Here is a 21906-nt window from a genome sequence, read left to right as displayed (position 1 = left end):
CTACTTCAGGTGCAGCCATTTCCCAGGCAGCAGTCAGTACAGTCTTTTCAAAATGTTAATCTGGTAATGCCACCTCACTGCTTTAAATCATTTAATGATGGGCCATTGTTCTTGGGATAGATAGAACTCCTCAAAGCCCCACATTGGTCCCTATACACCTTCCTCCTTCCTCTTAAATTACTCTTCCTTTTCCTCTCTCTCCGCTCCCAGTTCTCCATGCCCCAGGACTTTTGCACATGTTGTTCCCTCTGTTAGGATGCTCTTCTATTCCCTCATTGATTTGCTAACACCTACTCATCCTTCAGATCTTAACCTTAACCTTGCTTCCTCACGGAAGCCTCCCAGATCCATCTGAAATGGTCAGATTCCAGTATTGTAGGCTCTCCTTGCCTTGGATACTTATCTTTGTAATGGTCTTTACAGACACAGTTTTTATACGGTAGTTTTTAACCCAGCTGGGATCTTAATATTTGTTTGTATGACTATCTGATTGCTGTCCTTCTTAGTCATTATGGCTGCTATAACAAAATATCACAGACTGGTTGCTTATAAACAACGAAAATGTATTGTGGAGGCTGGAAGTCCAAGGTCAGGGTGCCAGCATGGTTAGGTTCTAAAAAAGACTAGAAAGGGCTCTCTTTCTAGTCGAACACTTCTCACTGTGTCCTCACATGGTGGAAAGGGTAGGGGGCTCAGTGGGTTCTCTTTTATAAGAGCACTAATTCCATCCACAAAGGCTCTACCCTCATGACCTAATCATCTCCCAAAGTCCCCACCTACTAATACCATCACCTTTGGGGCTTAGTATTTCAATAGATGAATGTTGGGAGGATACGTTCAGAGCACAGTACTGTGTATCTCCTACATTGTACTGTGGGATGCATGGGTATTTCTATATTACACATTATTGTATCAAAGACTCCTATCCAGCGGGCTGGTCCTGGTATGGCCCTGTCAGTTACTAAACTGCTATATGTGTACTGGCATGAAAACAGTTGCATACCACTAGACAAGTATCTGACCCCTGAAGACCCTGAGTGTCCCTTCTGCCACCCAGCTGCTTTGGCCATCCACCTGAAAGCTCTGGACCTCCCCACAGTCTGGTAACAAAAGAAGTAAATCCTGGTACAGAGGAGCCTTTCAAAAACCTGGACTCTGGCAGGCTCGCATATCATGCTTATGTTGTGTTCATTCTTGACTATTTTGAATGACACTGTGTATTGTTCCTGGTAACCACAGAGCAGCTACATGCTAAGTGCTTGATAAACATTTAGTTAGTTTTTTTAAACATCATTATTAGAGTATAATTGCTTTACAGTGTTGTGTTAGTTTCTGCTGTATAACAAAGTGAATCAGCTATATGTATACATATATCCTCATATCCCCTCCCTCGTGTCTCGTCATACAGAGCGGAGTAAGTCAGAAAGAGAAAAACAAATACTGTTATGCTAACACTTATATGGAATCTAAAAAAAGAAAAAAATGGTTCTGATGAACCTAGGGGCAGGACAGGAATAAAGACACAGATGTAGATAAACATTTATTGAATGAAGTGGATGGTCATTGAAAAGAGACGCAGACATGACTACAGGTGGGGCTCAGCTTGCCCTGCAGCTGTGGCTTGGGCTACCCAGCCTCACTTCTCTACCCCAAGGGGTCCTGGTGCTTCCCCACCAGAGGCCTTTCTTCTGTGTCCACCATCCCCATAATGGCTGGGTTTTGAGGCCTAGGATTCAAACCAGGAACTGCTACAAGTGGGGAGGAGAGGAGGTGAGAGAAGAACGACCCCAGGACAAGTTCAGATGGGTGAGTTGACAGGGATGAGGAGAAATGCTTCCTCCAGACAGCTCTGCCTTAGCCAACCCTGTTATTTCCATATATAAAATAATTAAATGTTGAGACAGTTTAACCCATTTCTTCGTTTCTTGGGTCAGGAAGCAGGATAAACTCAGAGCCATAGCAGGCCAGGGGACGTGGAGTAGAGGACAAAACAAAGTGCAGTGTTGGGCCTGTGTTGGAAAAGTGTGTAATTATGAAGGTGAAGACAGAGGGCAGGGAAGGAATTCAGGCTGTACCTCAAAAGAATCTCTATTTCACAATCCCATGGGGCCGAGTCCCTTTAGTTGAGCCCTGCTGGCCTGCCATGGCATCCGGGAATCCTACAGTGACAAGGCTGGCATCAAGGCAAGGGAGTGGCTTCCCCCAGCTCTCAGGACCTTACCTACGGTTGACCAACATGGGGAGAAGGGATTGGAAGACATAGGGATGGAGAAAAAGCTTTTGAAAGTCAAGCAATAGCATCCATACAGGGGGAGTATGCCTCAGGTTAAAGCTTACTTGAATTTTATTCGTTGATTTATTTATTATTTTCAGTGGGGATAAAAAGGTGGATAACTACCTTTCTTGCTCTCAAGGACTTTGTTTGAAAGGGAAGGTAAAAATGCACAGAAATAATAATATCAATGACAGTAGGGAAGAGTCAAGTGCCAAAGGCATTTAGAAAGAAGGGGTTACTTTTCTATAGGGGAAGACAATGCTTCATGGGGAAGGTACCATTTGGGGTTTGTAGCGTGTGTAGGACTTGGTCATAGTACAATGGAGAAGTGACTGTTGAAAGAGTTTAGCAAAGGAGTGATCTGACCAGAGCTGTGACAGTCATATGCTGGAGGTGTTCAGGGTGGAATGTGAGAGAAATGTAGGGCAAGGGGAGACAATTCTATGGGTTGGGGCCACAGCAACTGGAGGACTGGAAAGGCTTTGAAACATGACTCAACTTGGGAGCAGCCATAGAGAAAGAAGCAGTTAAAAGGGGAGTCTAAAGTCTAGGTGAAAGACTGCAAGGACAACAGCCATTATCATAAATCTGACATGCCAAAGAAAAACAAAATAGGTAAAGAGGTAACACTGAGTTTGGTTTAGTCACTGTTGAGCTTAAGAAGAAAACTGGATGGAGGACGAAGACATCAAATGGACAGAGTGAAAGACTGCTGCTGAGTGTGAGGGTCAGGACTGAGCTACAGATTTGGGGGTGAAATATATGAAGGTGAAAAGAAGCCACGGGCAATGATGAGGTCACCCAAGGATAGAAACTGGGCAGTAAGGGGGTACTGATGGCAATCCCAGCGGAAGTAGGCAGAGTGATCCAGGAATTCCCTGGGCACTGGTGGTTACTGACTGTGAATGCAATGAGCCACGTGAGGTGAATTGAAAGAAGTAGGTTTACTGAAGGTGTGAAGGTTGACTCTTGGAATCTAGCCAGTGTCTAGTCCGAGTTTGTCAAGAACTTTGCTGGTTTTAGCATGAAAAGTCCAGGAAACCGCATCAGTCCCAGTGAATTGGGACAGTTGGTCGCCCTCTATATGTCAAACCTCACTGATTAGAACCCTTGCCATAAACTTCTGGCATATATAACTTTTCTTACTTTTTTTTTTTAACCAAAGGATCAAACCTTTTCTGCTGAGGCAAATGTGCGTGAGAAAAGCAACCTTATCCACAGGCTAATCAGCAGCCCTACTCTGTGTTACTTGGATCAGGCTCATCAAATTTGCTCCCCAAGGGCCAGTGTTCATACCTGAAATTAGTAAAATGGACCCCAGCTTTGATGAAAAATGGACAAAGCATTCATGTTTGGATGTTTGCACCTATTAGCTTGTCACTATTAGGTGTTCTTCCTTAGTTGTTCATGTCACCTGCTCAGAATATGGGCCTTGGGAAAGGGTGACTGACAGAAGAAACACCAAGGAATGTCAGGTTTGATATGTATTCAAGGCTTCAACTTGAAACTGAAAACAGGTGGCCCTCAGTCCAAGCAGATGTGCTTAATCAAGTCCCCCCCTAAGTTAATGTAAATAAGCTGTCAACTCTCCTGGTTCTTCCATGGGTAGTGGCTCTTAGGAAAACTCCTGTCAAAATCGTCTACAGAGATACACACTAGATGTTCTTGACATGTTCAGCTCCAAGCTAGGCTGTGTGGGAGAGCCAAAAGAAAAAAATAAGACAGACCTCTTGTTCTAAGGGAATCAAAATTCAGCTGTGAGATAGAGGTGAAAACACCTGAATCAACTAGAGAAAAAGTCGAGGAAAATCTGAAAAACCTCCATGTTGTAAGGCATAAAAGTAGGTGCTCCAGGAATTTAGAAGACAGGGTGTGGGTGTGGGCAGGCGAAGCCCATGAAGGCTTCAAGGAGGAGGGTCTTTTTGCTGAGCCTTAGAGAAGAGAGAGGAAGCAGTGTCTGGGCAGAGTCACAGCATCGGTGAAGGCTCAAACCTCATTCTCTGGAGGGACCCAGCTTCACCGCCGTCACTGTGCTTTTGCTTTATCTAACAACGTGTTAGCTCCCATGCTAGGCAGGAGAACAGAAGTTTCAGCTCGCTTCTCTCCCCTGCAGTCACTCCCAGACTGATAGCACCTCTAGTTTGTTTCTCACTCTATTTTCAAATTTTCAATCCAGCCATGTGCCATTGGGTAGACATAAATGTCATGAGTTTTTGTGTTATATTAAAGATGATGAGAGCTGTGAATGTTTATTTTTGTTTCTTTTTTCTCTCTCTTGTATGTTTGCTGAGGCAGAGGAGTTGCAATAATTTCCCTAAGAATTGTTTACTTTTCCTACTATGCTCAAATGAGACACAATAGACTTTACTCTTCGTCCTGTCAGTGTTTGGTCATTTTCTCAAATTATACAACAAGAAACACGGGATTCGGCTTGGCCCTGTTTGGCTAATGTTTCTTCGTGATCTGATGTTTAGGGAGGGACCCTCTCAGGCCCTCAGCTGGGCCAAATGGGCTTGAGTTGGGCACCGTAGGGCTTGCATTTAACAGCCTGAAAGGCAAAAGTGAAGAGCTCTGAGTGACTCACTCTGATTTCCTTGTGAGGGGGCCCAGTTTACAGCATTTTCTTGGTAAAGCAAACCTTTTTAGAACATGTCACAATCACTGCATACTTAATTTTTTGCAGAAAAGGGGAAATGCAATTGGACCTGTAGTTGATTGGAGGAGGGTTTGGAAACAGGGAACGGATATGCCAAGGTGAGTGGCAAGAGCCTGCTTGGGGGGTGCGTGGGGATGGAGATGGGGCTCTGAGGGAAAGTGGTAAGGCCAGGCAGCACCCCTCTTTCAAGGCAATGGAAAGAGGCAAGCTGAAGGCTCTCGGGCATTTTGCATGTAGTGATGAAATACCATCTACTCCTTGTGCGTGTCTTTGACTGAACTTGCACAGTTGTGGGGATGTGGCACAGTTCCTCCCTGAAGGCTGATGTCCCAACTTTTGTGTTGGTTTAGTTTGGCTGACATGGAGAAATGTCAGAAGTGAAAGAACTCTGGAGTGTCTGGACTCATGCTTGAAAACCACCAGGGCCGATTTCCCTAGTTTTGACTTTGCGTATCCCGTCCCGTTCATGCTCAGCGCCTGTTGTGTAATGAATGTTTGCTGATCGAATGAATAACTGCATGGGACTCACTAAAGAACTGTTTCTTGAGGGAAAGGGGATGAATAACAGACTTGCCCTGGTCATGACAGTCCTTACCATGAGAAGTCTCAGACGTAAAAGTCAATCAAATCTTTCAGCCCTTTCAGCTGCACGTCACCACTTTCCCCCTCACCCCCTCCTCAGTCTCCAGAGTTAAGTGTGGTTAGGTTAAGTGAGGATAACTTGCAATATCTCAAAGCAGGACAGAGTGGGTCTTTGATGTAAATGTTTTTGCTGAGCCAGCTTTTTTTTTTTTTTTTTTTTTAGCGAGTCCAGTGAGTGTAGCTATGGGCACAAAGGATGGGTTCAAGCTTCGCCTTCTGCGTCTGACTTCTGCACTGCTGCCTACCGTGGGGGAAAGCATTAGGAGTTCACCGCCCTTTCTGTGTACTGCAGGAGCTGTCCTTCTGCTACATTATATTCCTGTCTAGAACTGCAGGGAAGAGAGGTTGGGACTTGAAAAGTTGCATATGCCTGTGTGTCCTGGGTTATGTTATCGCTTTGTGGAAAGTCTTTCGCTGCTCTTAAGGTTCCTGAAAAATTATGTTTTCATCACCCCAGGGGGATCAAGCCAAACAGTTGGTAAATTTCTGCCTGAGTCTCTTTGGAGGCTTGTTATGGATGAAAGGTGCATGCTTCACAAACTCATCACTGCTGGACCTGGGTGGTAAGGTTTTCTTTAGCTTAAACACAGACAGACAGACAGACAGACACACACACACACACACACACACACACACACACACACACACACACGTGGTGGAAGTGGGGGGAATCCCTGACTGAGATATAAAAATATTGACAAAAAAAGGTCTCCTTGTGCAGAAATAACTCCTAAAAGTAAATAAATAAACAAAGAAATATGTAGCTTCAGACCAATTGGAGGTATAACCATGACCCAGTCAGTTCTGACCTAGCCACCAAGAGCTTGCATTTAATTCTGGCTGGATTTAACTTATCTTTGTGATGACATGGAGTGGATATGAGTGTGTTGGCTGGCTCATGGTAGGAGCCTTGACTCCTGCATCAAAACCTTAACCAGGAAGAATTGAAAGCTGAGGCTTGAAGTTTAATGTCCAGGCTCAGGCTCGATATATGAATAACACTGAATTCATGTCTACATCTTGCCAGAGAGTCAAAACAAGCTCATGATTTAGGGTCTGTCAAGATGGCCCTACCCCGCTTCACCTCTTCAGAAAGGTCTTCCTAGACACTGTTCAAATAGGTCCTATCCCACTGGCCTGAAGTTATCACATAGGTAGCACTTCGGCCAGATTTTATTATCCTTCAGGAAATTTATTAGCTTCTAACAGAACAAAATGAAACATACATCCAGTGCCTGAAGGCATCCACTTAGCAGGTAATCATAGCAATGGAAATTAATCTCTACCTTAGCAACCTTGGACTATAAAAGAAATGGCAAGAACAATACCTCTGAAGGCTGCCAGACCAAAAGGATGAGTCTTGTTCGTTGTGAAAACAACATCCTCCCTGTCTGGCTGTCTGTGTTTATTAGGAATCATAGATTTTTCTTATATGAACTGTGATAATAAACAACCTGGCTATTAAATCCACTTCCTATCCTGAACCTTTCACCTAGGCCAGCCGTGGGGAGGCGTACCTCTGCCAGTGGTGAAGCCTGCTCCCTGCCCTAGCCGTGAGTGTTTGTTCTACAGCACGGCATGCACCCTTCTGATGCCATTTCGAACTGGTGTGGCTGGCTGGAGTGTGGGTGACGAAGAGCAGAGAAAACCCTACTCTCAGCTGCCTCCAGCAGGGCTGGTTCTGATCCATGGTTACTCTTTGGCTCATGGAGGGTGGATGCTTCGTGAGTCCAGCATAGCCTTTCTATGTGAGCATGACCTGAACTGGTCATGGACTCTGGTTTGCTCTGTGCCATTCACTGGAGGGGGTTCCTGTGCAGGGGTCACAGAAGCCCATGTGGACCCTAAAACATGGGCGCTACGAAAAGGCCTCACATGTATTTCTTTCAGGCCAGTCTCTGTACCCCTGAGGTGTGCACATCTGACCCAGGCTCCAGTAACTTCTCCTGTTGGCCTCTCAGACACCTGAAGATTTCTCATGCTGTTCCCTCACCTGGAACAGCCTTTGCTAGCTACTCGTCTCATGGCTGGATCCTTCTTTTCCTTCAGGTCTCAGTTTCTTCTGAAAGGCTTTCTCTAACAAAGCTGCCACCACACTGTTTGTAATCTTCCTATCAGTACACTATACTCATTTTCTTTGAAACATTTATCACAGTTAGTTATGATGTATGTGTTTACTGGCTCACTGTCTTTCTCCCCAGATAGAGAATAAACTACCAAATCTCTATTATTCATTGCTTTACACCTAGCACCTAGCATACGGTAAGTTGTCAATACATATATGTTGATTGAATGAGGCTACTGTTGGTTCCTGAAAATGACCAGAACCCTGCTTTAGTTTTCCCAGAAAAGGTTAGAAAACAACTTTGCCTCTTTTTCCCCTTGGCAATTAGGAGAGTAGAGAGAAGAGTTAGCACGAGAGGGGATAGAAAGAGACTTCCAGCAAGACTTTCATTGTTGTACAAGAAAAATATTAGTAGGCTAAGCTAACACCTTTGTGCCCAGACGTGCCAGCCCCCACCAGCCACCTTGCCAACATTTCTCACTCTGCCTGGCTGGGCAGCTGGTGCCAGAGCCCCTGTTTCCCTGTATGGGTAACTCTTAGCGTTAACTAGACAATTGTTGGCACCTCATTTACCCCCTGGCATCTCCACAGCAAGGGTTAATCATTCTCAAGAGACTTGTTTAGGGGCTTGATTGGTTTTGATAACCCTTGGTACCTTCAGCAGGGGCAGGCCCTTTGCACGGAGCTCATGGAGGGCCAAGTGGCTTCCCTGTCCTGTAACCTAAGTTGCTCTCAGTAACATCAATTCAGTTCCTTTAAGTTCCGTTCAACCCAATCCAATCTTTACTGAACTCCTACAGTGTAGATAAATGGTGGTTGATGAAGCTGTTCACTAAGCCATGTGAGGCAGCTCTTCCAACAGGTGGCAGTGAGAACAGGTGGCTGTTCTCCTTGGGAACCTCTGGTTGCTGCCACATAGCTCTCTGGATCCCTGAGTGTTCTCGGTGGGGGGAGTGATGCTGGGATGACTTGTTCACTTGCACCTTCCAGAGAGACCAGTCAGGACACCACCCAAGTAATCATCTGAGCCAATGGACTGTTTTTTTTTTAAAGGTATATACTTACACGGCTTTTTAAAAAAATGTATTTATTTTATTTTTGACTGCATTGGGTCTTCGCTGCTGCGCGCAGGCTTTCTCTAGTTGCGGCGAGCGGGTGCTACTCTTCGTTGTGGTGTGCAGGCTTCTCATTGCAGTGGCTTCTCTTGTTGCGGAGCACGGGCTCTAAGCATGGGGGCTTCAGTAGTGTGGCACGTGGGCTCAGTAGTTGTGGCTCGTGGACTCAGTAGTTGCGGCTCAAGGGCTTAGTTGCTCAGTGGCATGTGGGATCTTCCCGGACCAGGGCTCAAACCAGTGTCCGCTGCATTGGCAGGCAGATTCTCAACCACTGTGCCACCAGGGAAGCCCGCCAATGGACTCTTGAATCTTTTTAGTACCCCTTTTCTTCCTCTGTTCTCTCTCACTTCTTGTCTCCAGCTGGGAGGCTTTCTTTCCTTCTCTGCCTTCTTTATAAAGGCACTCATTGACACATTCAAGGGTCTCAGTCCCCACCTGGGCTTTGGGGTCTATATCATGGTGGGATCTGTCCCAAGTCAGGGATACTGCCTCAATGCCTTACTCATATTTTCTTTATTTCAGTTCATTTTCAAGGGATTCTTTGTTATAAATTTACTGTGATTTCTTTCAAAAGCCTTAACTGAGCACCTACTATGGGGCAAGTACTCTGAGCCTTGCCTTCAAAATTACTCATACTGCATTGAAGAAAACAAATGCTTAAATAAGTAAACATGAAGCAGAGTAAAGTCTCATGTTGCTGTTTTACATATGTGTGTACATCTATGTATATCTACATACAGCAGTGTTCTATGGGGTTGCTGTCAGACCCTGAAAATGCCCAAGTCCTTGAATTCGTTCTTCTTATTTTATTTCTGACTGGTAAGTTGTAGGGCTTTGGTGTATTGGAGAGAGCAGGCCCAGTTGAAGGAGGTCAGTGGCTAGTCCAAGCTGTTGGATTATTGCTACTCAAGAATGAGGAATCACTCTTGCCGGCTCTTTTGATTGTTCGAGAGAACTTGGAAAAATCAGATTTCTCATGTGACATTTTCCAACATTATAGCATGCTATTGGCTCCCCCAAAACCCCACCTAGAGCTGAATATAGCGCCTAGTCACCAATTTGTAAGACTGATTTGCACCAGGCATGCAGACTTCTTTGTGAACATTTTAGCTCAACTGGAAACCATGTGGGCTGATTTTATGGGCTTTCAGTCACCATGTGTCAGTTCATCTCCTGTGATGCTGATGGCCTTCGGTCCTCAGCTACCATGCGTCGCTGTCTATCCTCTGATGATCCATTATCTTCTGGAAGGTTCACCTGACGTGTTGCTATTCACACGGTAGGGGCTCCCAAGAGGTCTCCCCAAATCACCCGGAGCCCTGTTGTTGCTTTGAATACCCCTGGTTTGCTCTGGGTTCCATTTTCTCTTCCTTTCCTTATGTGAATTCTGCTTTCCCTGAATTCTGCTGTAGGATCTCCTTTCCTTTGTCCCCTTTCATCTGTTCTCCTGACCTCCTGGCAGAGGCTGGTTAGCTGTTTATGAAAACTGTTCCTTCTTCTTCCTGGGCACATGGTGAGATTGCATTTCCCAGCTTTCCCTGAAGGTAAGGGAGACCCTGTGGCTGACCAGGTTCCACGAACTGACCCCAACTACCTCCTGTGTCCAGCACTCCCCCCTGCCCTCTGCCTCCGCCTTGCCTTTCCTCATCCAGTGGCTCAATGCAGATCACCATGGCAACCTTAAAAGCCAAGTGTTGAATATGGCAGAGCCACAAAATAGAAGAATCTTGGATCCCTGCATCAATACTTGGGGGAGAGCTGCCTGCTGCTCAAAAACTCCTGTTTTCTACTTTATATGAGTGAGAAATTAACGGCTCCTGCATTTGAGCCATTATCTATTTTGGCGTGTGTTAGTGACTCTTAGATGTCTGCTAGATTATAAGCAACATAAAATCAGAGAGACTGCTCTATTTGTCTTTTCCTAGCTGGATTCCTAGAACCTGAGCATAGTGGTGGACGCACCAGAGGTGCTCAGTTGATGCTTCGGGAATGAAAGAAAGGCAAGGAGAGGGGAGGGACTGGTACCATGCAAGCGATTACACATGGTTGCTTTACTCCTAAGACTAAATCAAATGCTGAGTCCCACACTGAGAGTCTGAGTGAAGGGAACCCTCTCTGTCCCCCTTCTAGGAGGATTGCTGTCATAGGTCACCCGAAGCATAATGTTGGTTGAATTAAGTGCGTTAAAAGGTAGCTCACCAGATCCTCAGAGTACGTAGGACTTTCCTAGGAGGAGCACCTGAAGAGGTAAACGTGGTTGAAATTGGGGCGAGAAATACAAAAAGAGAAGCAGGTCTATGCGATGCCGTGGAAATATTTCCAGCAGCCAGTTGCTCTGTGCTTATCTGTATCAGGTCACGTGTCCACAGGAAAGTTATCTGGACTGTGAATGTTTGTCTTGACTTGTTTTACTGGGGGAGATGAGGTGGGGTAGGGAGACCAGAGGAGTAGAGGATCTTAGAAATCATATTTTAAAGGGAGTTTTTCATATCTGACTTTTACTAAATTGCATAGAAAGTCATCAGATTGCATAGAAAGTGAGCAGCTTGCGTAGAAGGAAAGGGGAAACCCCTCTTGTCCTTGTGTCATTGTGGTATTGAGCAAATTTGTATTTCTGCATTCTCAAGCGGGTATAAACCAAGCGCTTCTCTCTTAGTAGGGGACAAAAAGCTGCTTCCCCAGCACCTTTCTGAGTTGCCCTGTAGTTTTCAAGCACATTTCTCCCTCCCCCATCACACACAAGCTTCAGCGCTGCAAGGTTGTGCAATGACCTTGTCACTCTTTCGAGTCCTGCTGGGCATTTCACAATTACAGTGTAATAGAGAGCATCTGCGTCAAGGTCTGTTTGGAGCCTTCCCGTTTGGTTGAGCTTCAAACAGCTCTTTGGCTGTTCCTTTCAACGAGTAATATTTAAAGTGTACAAATAAGCATCTGAAGTTATTTTCACCTAAATTACTTTTAAAGATTGATTCTTTTTTTTTTTAAGAATCAAGTTGAAAAAAAAAAAAAAGTACCTTTTCCCACCCTTACCTCATGCCAAAACACTTCAGACTTGCCAGGGTAATCTGCAGGTGGGCACAGACTGAGCTTGAGAAGGTTGAGCCCAAAGGGAAAAAAAGGTTTGTGAGAGTTATGAGCAGATGGTGGGAGGTTTTATTTTTAATTAGGGGCTGATCGAGAATGGAAATCTGTATGTAATCTGAACCTCTGTGTGCACGCTGGTGGACACTCTATGGGGGAAACAATGGGAACCTCTGTTGGAGCTTTATCTGAACTGCAGCTCTGTTTTCCATACCTCAGTTGTCCAGGTAACTGTATTGTTAAAGGCAGTGACTTAACCATAGGGAGTTCTCAGCCTCAGGGCAGGGAAACTGGCTACAACCTCCTGATGATGATGGGGAGGTGGGGAAGAGGGAGGGGGTGGGGGGAGAGAGAGAGAGAGAGAGAATGAATCACCTTTACAAACTGAAATGCCTTTGTCCCCCAGCACTAAATGCTTGTTTCCAAATCTGGAGCAAGTACCCAGAATTCTTCTTTCTCTTCCTTCTGCCTGAAAGGATGAAACTTTGCCTTGTGTGCTCTCCTAGTTCCTGGTCATCTTACAGCTTCTTGGGGGACCAGTTGGCTATCTAGACTAAAAAAGGCTTCCTCTTCTCCCCTCCACAGCAACAAGCTGCACTTGGTAGTCATTGTCATAAATGCGTGCAAACTCATTTGCTTTTCTGTCTTGAAAATTCACATAATTAATTGTCTTAACCTACTTTGTATATGTAAGACTAGAGCCAAGTATGTACATTGCCTCATCAGATAGGGGCTTTGCCTGCCTGGTCCTGACTCTTTTCTGTGTATCAGTATTTCTTGGCAGAGGTACTTGCATTACAGGCTGCTGTCCTGGGACTGGAGATAAAAGTACCCCAACACTTAGCAATAATGGATGAGCTAAATCTAACAGAGAGAATAACTCAGTGATTTAGGGTTGGGGTGAGAATGATAAACATATAGTTGTGCTTTGCTCAAATCCAATCCTCTTGCCTACCCTTCTCTCCTTTTGAAATAGATGAGTTCTTTCTAAATAATATGGGATGTGGGAAGAGAGCATGATAAGACATCATTTGAGAGAAATCCATCCATGTGCAGACAATCCTTGAGAAGGATTAAAAAGGATAGTTTCTGGATCGTGGCAAATTTATTAAATAATTTTCTTCCAAGGAGTTTGGGAAAGATTTGTAACTGAATGTGATCTAATTCTTTCTTGAAGATCTGAGAAGAAATTCAGTCTGAGTTCTGGGAAGGAGTGTGTCCCTTCTCTTGGGGAAGGAGGTAAATAGGAAGGCAGCCTTGAATGTAGTACAGGGATGGAATCAGTGAGAAGGGGAGAAGAAAGGAGAGGATCTCTTCCAAAAGGAAACCAAGACTCAACATGCTTTTACAAATGGCTTGCGGGGGTTTCCCTGGTGGCGCAGTGGGTGAGAGTCTGCCTGCCAATGCAGGGGACACGGGTTCGAACCCTGGTCTGGGAAGATCCCACATGCGGCGGAGCAACTAAGCCCATGCGCCACAGCTACTGAGCCTGCGCTCTAGAGCCTGTGCTCCGCGACAAGAGAGGCTGCGATAGTGAGAGTCCCGCGCACCGCGATGAAGAGTGGCCCCCGCTTGCCACAACTAGAGAAAGTCCTCGCACAGAAATGAAGACCCAACACAGCCAAAAATAAATAAATAAATTAATTAATTAAAATGAATAATGCTTTAAAAAAAAAAAAAGGCTTGCGAAAGTTTTTTTAAAAAACGTTATTATTTTGTAACTTATTGTCAGTAGACCGGGGCCAATTAAATTATGATAGGTAGCAATAAGTATGGTAAAAAAAAAAAAAAAAAAAAAAAGGCACTAGAAGAAAAAACCCTCGGGAAGGAGAGGAAGACTGTGATCACATTCATCCATTAAATATTTTTCTGTTTATAAAATTTAAAAACCTTTCTCACATTGTTGCTGTCTTTGCCCAACTTAAAAACAATGATTGTTCCCTGTGGTATCTGAGAAAGGTGGGCCTGAAAGAGGTATTCCAGATGTAAAATTCAGATTGCCTTGGCAGGTAATTGAACCGAAGGCTTTTATTCTGTCTGGTTTTCCAAGCCAGAAGGACACACCTGGAAGGACACACCTGAGAGGAGGCAGATGCAAAACTGAGGAATAAGAAAATGCAAGCTGCCCTCTGAGAGAAAAAAAATAGTCTTTTAGAGTCCTGTTTGGGCATCTATAAGGGCAGCTGTACCCAAAGAGGGAACTTCAGGAGGATTGAGTCGAGGAGTGAAGAGTGGGTATTTTCATGTGGGAATACATCCTCAGGAGCAAAACTGATATATCTTCTTGGATTTGTGGTTATAACATGGGTTATACTCAAATATCAAACAGAATTTCATGGCTCAAAGCCCTATTCTGATGCATTAACAAAATAATTAAACAGTGAAAGTAGAGGCTATTATTTTCACCTATTAATCAGTCCACAATGTTTATTAACCTAGTAATGTTTGGAGGCTGGGAAGTCAGTGGGTTAGAGAAATTTAGATTTCAATTTTGAATACTGTGTTCTGCTTTATTATGATCTAGTTAAGTCTTTCAAGGCTTCTTTAAGTGTTTCCTTCATAATCTGGACACTTATGTCTACTGCTCCTTGCATTTATTATGATTACTAAGAGCTGTTCACTTTAGTAAGAGCTTGTGCTAACCCTTAGAGAAAAAAAAAGAATGGGACCAAAGAAGAGATCCTTGTCTGCAGGTCAGACCCAGGTCAGCACCTGGGACTCTTGTAACCAACAAACTGAACTAAGTTTGGAACTGGAGGCTAAAGATGGCTGTAAGAATAATTATGAGAGTCAATATTAATTGGGTATTTATTATGTGATTAGTGCTAAGTGTATTACCTATTGTGATAGTTAGCTTTATGTGCCAACTTGACTGGGCTAAGGAATATCCAGATAGCTGGTAAAACATTATTTCTGGGTTTGTCTGGAATGGTGTTTCTGGAAGCAATTAGTATTTGAATCAGCAGACTGAGTAAACATGATTCACCCTCACCAGTATGGGTGGGTATTGTTCAATTCATTGAGGGTACAAATAGAACAAAAAGGTAGAGGAAGGATGAATTTTCTCCTTGAGCTGGGACATCCATCTGCTCCTGCCCTTGGACATGAGGGCTCCTGGTTCTTGAGCCTTTGACCTTGAACTTGGAGTTACACATCTGCTCCCCTGGTTCTCAGGCCTTCAGACTGGGACTGAATTATACCACCAGCTTTCCTGGGTCACCAGCTTTCCAACAGTGTATTGTGGCATATCTCAGCCTCCATAATCACATGAGCCAATTACCATAATAAATCCCTTCTCATATATCTCTATATGTCCTGTTGGTTCTGTTTCCCTGAAAATGCACGTGTACTTTCTCTGTTAATCTTTAAAGCTGTCCCATAGGTAGAACCATTATCCTTTCTATTTTACATGTGGGAAAAGTGAGCCCGAAAGGGCTTGGCAACTTGTATGAAAATACTGCTGGCAAGTGTCAGGATTGGGATTAGAATCTTGCTCCGTCTCACTTTAGAACTTGAACTGGACCCCAATGTGTGAAATTACTTCCAATTTTATGACAGTTGATGTAGAAGACACCATTTGCCCATAAAAACCCTTCAGATAAATCCTCTAAACTGGAGGTTGAGTTCTGTGCTGAAGTTCAGTCACTCAGTTTACAGAGTGTTAAACTACTGACATAATCCCTTCTTGAAGAAACTCTAAAGGCAAGTGAGAACCAAATAAAATATTAGCACCAGAATGAGCCCCAGTTGACTGCTTCACCTTTCTTTCTCCTGAGAATGTGCCTCAGTTTAATTTACTTCTACAAATGTTAATTTAAAAAATAAGTATATAGTCCAGTACTATAAGTACTATGGTAAGTACTGTTAATTAAGGCAAATTAATAAAAGCAAAATATGCTTGAAACCGTTAGGAGGTCACATTTGAATCTAAATAAAAAATATAATTCACTTAGCTCCCCGAACAATTCTGTGTTGAAATGTCCCACAAGAGGAGTATCTTTGGTTTCTGGGTGATCTGATAAAGGGATACTTTTCCAAGTATCTGGCTTGAATATTTGCTTTTGCCACCTGTTGGTCTGCACCACACAGGCCTTCAAGCTCTGTACTTGCGAGCTTCAAGACTGAAGAAAGAGCTCAGAGTTGGTGACAGAGACACTATTGGTTTAATGGATAGGGGAATCTTACGTGTCTGAAGCAAAGTCTTGGAGTGACACCCCACTGTATGTGGTGGATGGTGGGGCAAGACATGGTCGCAGTCTTGGCTTCCGGTGGGGGGGTGGTAGGGAAGGGAAGATTACCAGTTATAGAGGGAATGTATGTCAGGTTGGCTCATGGGTTACCAGGGAAACTAGCAGAAGGGCAAGCCCTTCACCGCCCCTTTGGTAAGAACAATCACTAGCTGGGGCCTGGGGCAAGTACATAGGAAGGTCAGTTATGTGAGTAGGGTGTAGGTGAAACAGGTACCGGTCAAGGAGAGGATGTACAGAGAGCAAGAGAACAGCCATCTTGGGTGGTCTGACCATATACCACCACTGGGTCCACCCCAGGGATAACTAGCTGAACCATTCTCTGAGCCTCATACTTGGTGCTCAGTAAATATGAGCCCAAGAAAGGACATCTCCTAGGTCAAATTAAGGATATCACTGAATGGCTCCACTGAATCAGATAAATCAGGAAGAAACAGCTGAGGAATTTTGAACCTTCCAAGAAAGAAATGTAAGCAAGCCCTGGGAATTTATAGGAGATAGTTGTATCTGCTGCTCATATTAAAATAACGTTTGATTAAGATGTTTAAAACTTAAGCTCTTATTCCTGATTTTTAAAATATCCTATTAATAAACTACAATTTGGTCTGTGAAGTGACACTTGAAATATTTCTGGATTATCCTCTAGGTCATCATGCGCCCGTTCAAATATACAACCCCTGAAAATCTTCAAGTGAGTTTATCGGAAATAGAGCCCACCCTTGGTTTGGGATCAGTGTCAGTCCGTAGGGGTTGTTATGAAGGTATTTGGCTTTTGTTTTCGTTGAAGTCTCTGTGGGTTGTGATAAGGCATCATTTGGATGGCCAGCTCTGTGTGTCAAGGAGAATGGACTATGAATTCAGACCCAGCTGTTGGCAAACAGACTTGTGTGGGTACAGCTGTGATAAATTCAAGAGGGGATGTAGTAACAATTATGACAACTGACAAGGATGGTTCTTTTTATATTGTGGCCATGATAATATAAAGGAGAGAATTCACTGCAGGAGGAATGCCCATTTGTTAATGAAATCTGTGTAGACGTGATATGCTGTATAGATTTTCAGTTCTGTGCTTCCGTTTTCTCATCATGATTGAATGAATGAAGTGTACAACCTTCTTTGTTTATTAACGAGCTTGTTTGGAATAAAGTTTGAACACCATTTATGAGCAACACCATCTCCTGCGAGTGGACATTATTTCAGAGTTTTCTGTTAATTGAAAGTCAGTGAGAGTTTACTTCTGCCTTTTAAGGAGAGGTATTACTAGGCTCAGCCTTTGATTGCCATTTCCTGAGAAAAGCTTTCTGTTATTATAATCCTTGTTGACCAATAAATGGACCGGGGACATGCAGCTCTCGGAGGCTCACCTCTACTCTTCACCCTCAGATTCCCCTGAGCCCTTGATAGGAGAATTCTTCAAGGAACGAGAGAGAACCTGAGGCCAGGAATGGTTTCCTTGTGATGTTCCTGGGAAGGTTAAAAAAAAGCCAGTGTGTGAAATAATAGCTTTCCAACTTAATAATCATAATAAAAATAAAATAGATCTAATTTTTGGCGTTCCTCTTGAGTTCCCCGTACTTTATGTACATTCTCTCTAAATTTGACACAATTCCTGTAAGGTAGTTGGTATTATTGTGATTTCATGCATAAGGAAGAAAAAACTTGTAAAAGTTAGGTAACTTGCCTAAGACCACAGCTAGTCTGCCTCCAGAGCCTTTTCCTAGTCTAAGGATACTTATTGCAACAACAAAACCTGCTGCTTTTTGAAAATGGTCACTCGTACACACACACACGGTCTCTCTTGGGTCTAACAGACATGTTCACATCATGATAACTATGGCACATGTCCTCTGTTCCTATAACACCGGACATGGGTCTGATGTGACACCACCAGAATCTGGGTTGAGAGGTACTATTTATGTGTAGCAGCGGCAGGATACAGAAAACCACCTGCTCAGAGCAAAGAGAGGGAGCCCGCTGGATTGAAACAGAGAACAATGCACTGTACCTAGTCGTCTTATAGCTGTAAAGCAGCTGATCAAACTCACTGGGAAAAAGCAGGGCATACCATCAGAAGCATCACAAAGTATTCTCTTTTCTCTTTGGGACAGTCAGTTCCTGACTCTGCTCAGGTCACACGCACATCATTATGATCAAAATCAGGCTCCTCAAAGGAGCAAAAATCCATCCCCTGCTGCAAATCCAGGCAGTATGGAGTAGCTGCTTTGTGTACTCTTGAGCTGAGTTATATGCAATGCAAACAAGCTTACGTTTTCTCTATGGCATGGAAAAGGAGTTTTGCGAGTATTTCCTTGTCTGTTCTCCGTTTCAGCAGAATTATGTTCCTCTCCATGTCAGGCTGCAATTACTTTTTGTAATTTATGTAGTTTGCCTTTCCAAATTTCTCAGATGACTGCACCTTTCACATTCCAGTTGCCTTTTCATATATAGCCCAAGACTCCTTCAATCAGCTCTTCTATCAAAATGTTCAGTTGACATTTATCCAAATGTCTTCCTCCCAGGGCAAAGGCAGCTAACCTTCTGATATCTTTTAGAAGACTAGACAAGAGGACAGAGGGAACCAGATCCCAGTGAGAGAGAGACGGCAACCAGCTGGATTAGTGCTTTTCACACAGAAGGGCTTGGAGTCAGAGCTGAGCAGCTGTCAGGGTGTATCTTCACACTCTGCAGGGCTCTGTGATGCTGTCGGAAATCCCAGGAGCTCTACTGGAGATGAATGATTCACTGGGAGCCTATTTCCGATGCTGGGGTCCCAACATGGCAGGAAGTTTGTCGTCACACAGGCATGTTCCTAAGCGTCCATCTATGATTGAGCCCCCAGGGGGCCCTTCACTAAGTTCCTGTCACACAAGCCAAAAATAAGCTGAGGATCCACATTGCAAACTATGCGAAAAATGCTCCAGAGAAAGCATTTGCATTTTTTGTTCATAAGTTCAAGTGGAACCAAATCTCTGGCTTAGCTTTTGACCCCAGCTGAATTCCTTGCTTCAGGGTTTGGGCATCTCTGGCATGATTATTGGAGAGACAGATCGTTAGAGGTTATCTTAGCAATGAGGAGTTCTGCATTTGTTTACATTGTATAGTCTGTCAAAGTAGAAGACAAAATTGTCTATATTTTGGATTTCCCATCTCTTCTTTCTCAGTGATCTGATATAATGTGCATTTAAGAGTGTTCTCCTTGGACTAGAGTTTAGTCTTAGCCATCAGTCTCAATATTCAAAGTGGCTGGAAGAGCTTCTTCTTTTCCCTGCTCTGGTCCAGTTGACCAAGGCTAACTGGTGCTTCACTCTGAGCAGTGATATCCCATAAGGCATGTGTTGGAGGCACTCAGATTGACTTTGGCTTTCTATTGTTTTGATATGTTGACAAACAGTTAATGAATGACTTTGTTGAACCAATATGTAGATGTCCACAATTGTGAATCCCATTGGTATTCCTTTCCAAAACAATTATGGAAGGAACTGAAAGTCAGATAAAAGTAACATTAGATCCACTGCATTTAGGGAAAAAATGGCATAGGCTATGCTGGGGTTGAGGATATTAAAAATAAATAAGGTGTGTTCCCACTTTCATAAAGATAATAGTCCACATGAAGTGGTATCATGTGAGTTGCATTGGTGGGTTGAGACATATAAATAAACAACCCTAGGACAGAGGAATAAGCCACAAACCAGATAATGGATAAGCCAGATGGGGGTTGATTATGCTGGATGGAGAAAGAGTTTGGGGATGACCAAGAGGTGACCAAGAGATTGAATTTTAAAAATTAAATGGGGCCCTAGCAGACACATAATGTGATGAAGAGAGAGGAAAGAATATAAACAAAGGCACATATAACATGCGTAAAATCTTCAGAGAAACGTGAGCATTCAAACATTGCTAAGAGCATGAGGTGTGTGCGTAATAGATGGAGATGAGACCAAAGAAGTCAGTGAGAGCAAGACTGTGGCAGGTTTTCTATGATGGTACTGGGAATTTTGAACTTCAGCTTCTAGGCAGTGGGTGGTCATGGTGGGCTTTAGGTGGGAAAATTTTGTGACTCCAATTGCAGTCTCTGTTGCTGACTCGCCATCATTGATTTTCAAGGCAGAAAAGACTAGAGGGTGCCTCTGACCCCACCTTTCACGCCATCTCAAATCTGAATGGGATGTAAAAACTGTGGAGACTCAGCACAATAAAATTTAAAAATAGTCTTTCTCATATGATTTCCTACTCACTTATTTTCCTTTTCCTAAAAATTATAAGCCAACTCTATTTCATTTGGTAATATTGAGGCACTAACTAAAATTAATATTGACAACACTGGACTATACAGGCAGCAGGCAACCTTCTATCTTGTTTTTTGGTTCCTTCCAACTTTACCAGTGAATTATAAAAATTAGTTGAGAGGCCGCCTGATGCCAGAGGTAGAGCTGCTCTAGGTGGAGGCAGAACTGAAATGCAAAAAAGGGCTCAACATTTCCCCACCCTGGAAAATACAAACGAACCCATCCCTCAAGACCTTTGATTTGTAGAGCCGCCACAAGGCCTGCGGCATGTCCCTGCCCCAGTGTAGGGGAGAGAGTACAGGCTGGGAGTTGAGGCTGGTATCCTAATCCGATTTTTTACCTTGTAATATTGTATAAACTTGACAAGTCTTTTGATGTTTTGGAATCTATAATGTTCTTATATTTAAAATAGATGGAATACTAACTGCCCTACTATATAAGTTTGCCAGGGCTGCCATACAAAACACCACAGACTGGGTGGTTTAAACAACAGAAGTTTAGTTTTTCACATTTCTGGAGGCCAGAAGTCCAAGATCAAAATGTTGACAGGTTTGTAGATGGTCACTTTATCACTGTGTCCTCATATGGTCACATCTCTCTGTCTATGTCTGTGTCCCAATCGCCTCTTCTTATAAGGACAACAGTCATATTGAATTAAAGTCCACCCCAATGACCTCATTTAACATTAATTACTCCTTTAAAGACCCTATCTCCAAATGTAGTCACATTCTGAGGTACTGGGGGTTAGGACGTCAACACATGAATTTTGAGGAGACACAATTCAGCCCATAACACCTACTTACATTCTGGTGGTGTTTTGAAGGGACTAGTAAGATAATGTCAATTGGGGAAGCATAAATTTTATTGTGACTACAGAGTATTTGTGATTAGGGTTGCCTGGGTCAAATATAATTGACTGAGTCCTCCTTCTGGTCGGATGGTCTATTTTCTTTACTAGCCTAGAAAGCCTATGGAGGTCTCTGGGGTTAATCTTTCCTTCCAGGGTATAGAGCCACCTACTTCTGATTATCCACACATGCATGTTATCCATTCTCCTATTTTATTTTAACCTTCATCGCTAGATTTTACCAATTTCTTCTCTGCTTGTGAGCACATGGAATACTATACTTCTCAGTCCCTTTACATTGTCCCCACCTTATGAAATATAATGTTCTTCTAAGGAGATGGACAAACTTGTGAAGGAAGTAGTGAGCCTGAGAGCCTTAGAGAAGACCATGCGTTAGTAAGAGGTTAGAAGAGATCATGCATTACTGTGTCTCAAGCTTTGGACACAGGGCCGCAGCTGCCACTCCTGGGATCTCAAGTGCCAGGAGAAGGCTGTCTACCAGTTCCTTGCATTTGGCCGTGGGTGGACCTCACACATTCACTGTTTCTCTCTTTTACCAGCTGGTTCTTGGTCACCTTCACCTCCCATCAAGCAATCTCCTCTTGCCGACAGACGTCACTCAGGTAACTGCAGTCAGTAAGCAACTATTTGTAAAATCTGCCTTGCTCTTTAAATTCCTCTTGCAATTGTTG

General features: G+C 43.6%; 1 long non-coding RNA gene across 2 annotated transcripts in view; it reads left to right on the top strand.

The window, feature by feature from the left end:
* Nucleotides 1-21906, top strand: part of LOC309651117 — a 232692-nt gene that overhangs the window by 59563 nt on the left and 151223 nt on the right. For both annotated transcript variants that reach the window (XR_014257934.1, XR_014257935.1), the window contains exon 3: nucleotides 21775-21837. This is a non-coding gene — a long non-coding RNA (uncharacterized lncRNA). The remainder of the gene's footprint in view (nucleotides 1-21774; nucleotides 21838-21906) is intronic.

The sequence above is a fragment of the Balaenoptera physalus genome, assembly GCF_965194825.1.
Source record: "Balaenoptera physalus genome assembly, chromosome: 2".
Classification (NCBI taxonomy): Eukaryota; Metazoa; Chordata; class Mammalia; order Artiodactyla; family Balaenopteridae; genus Balaenoptera; species Balaenoptera physalus.
The sequence above is the reverse complement of the archived record's forward strand: the minus strand, read 5'-3'. Positions and strand labels throughout refer to the sequence as shown.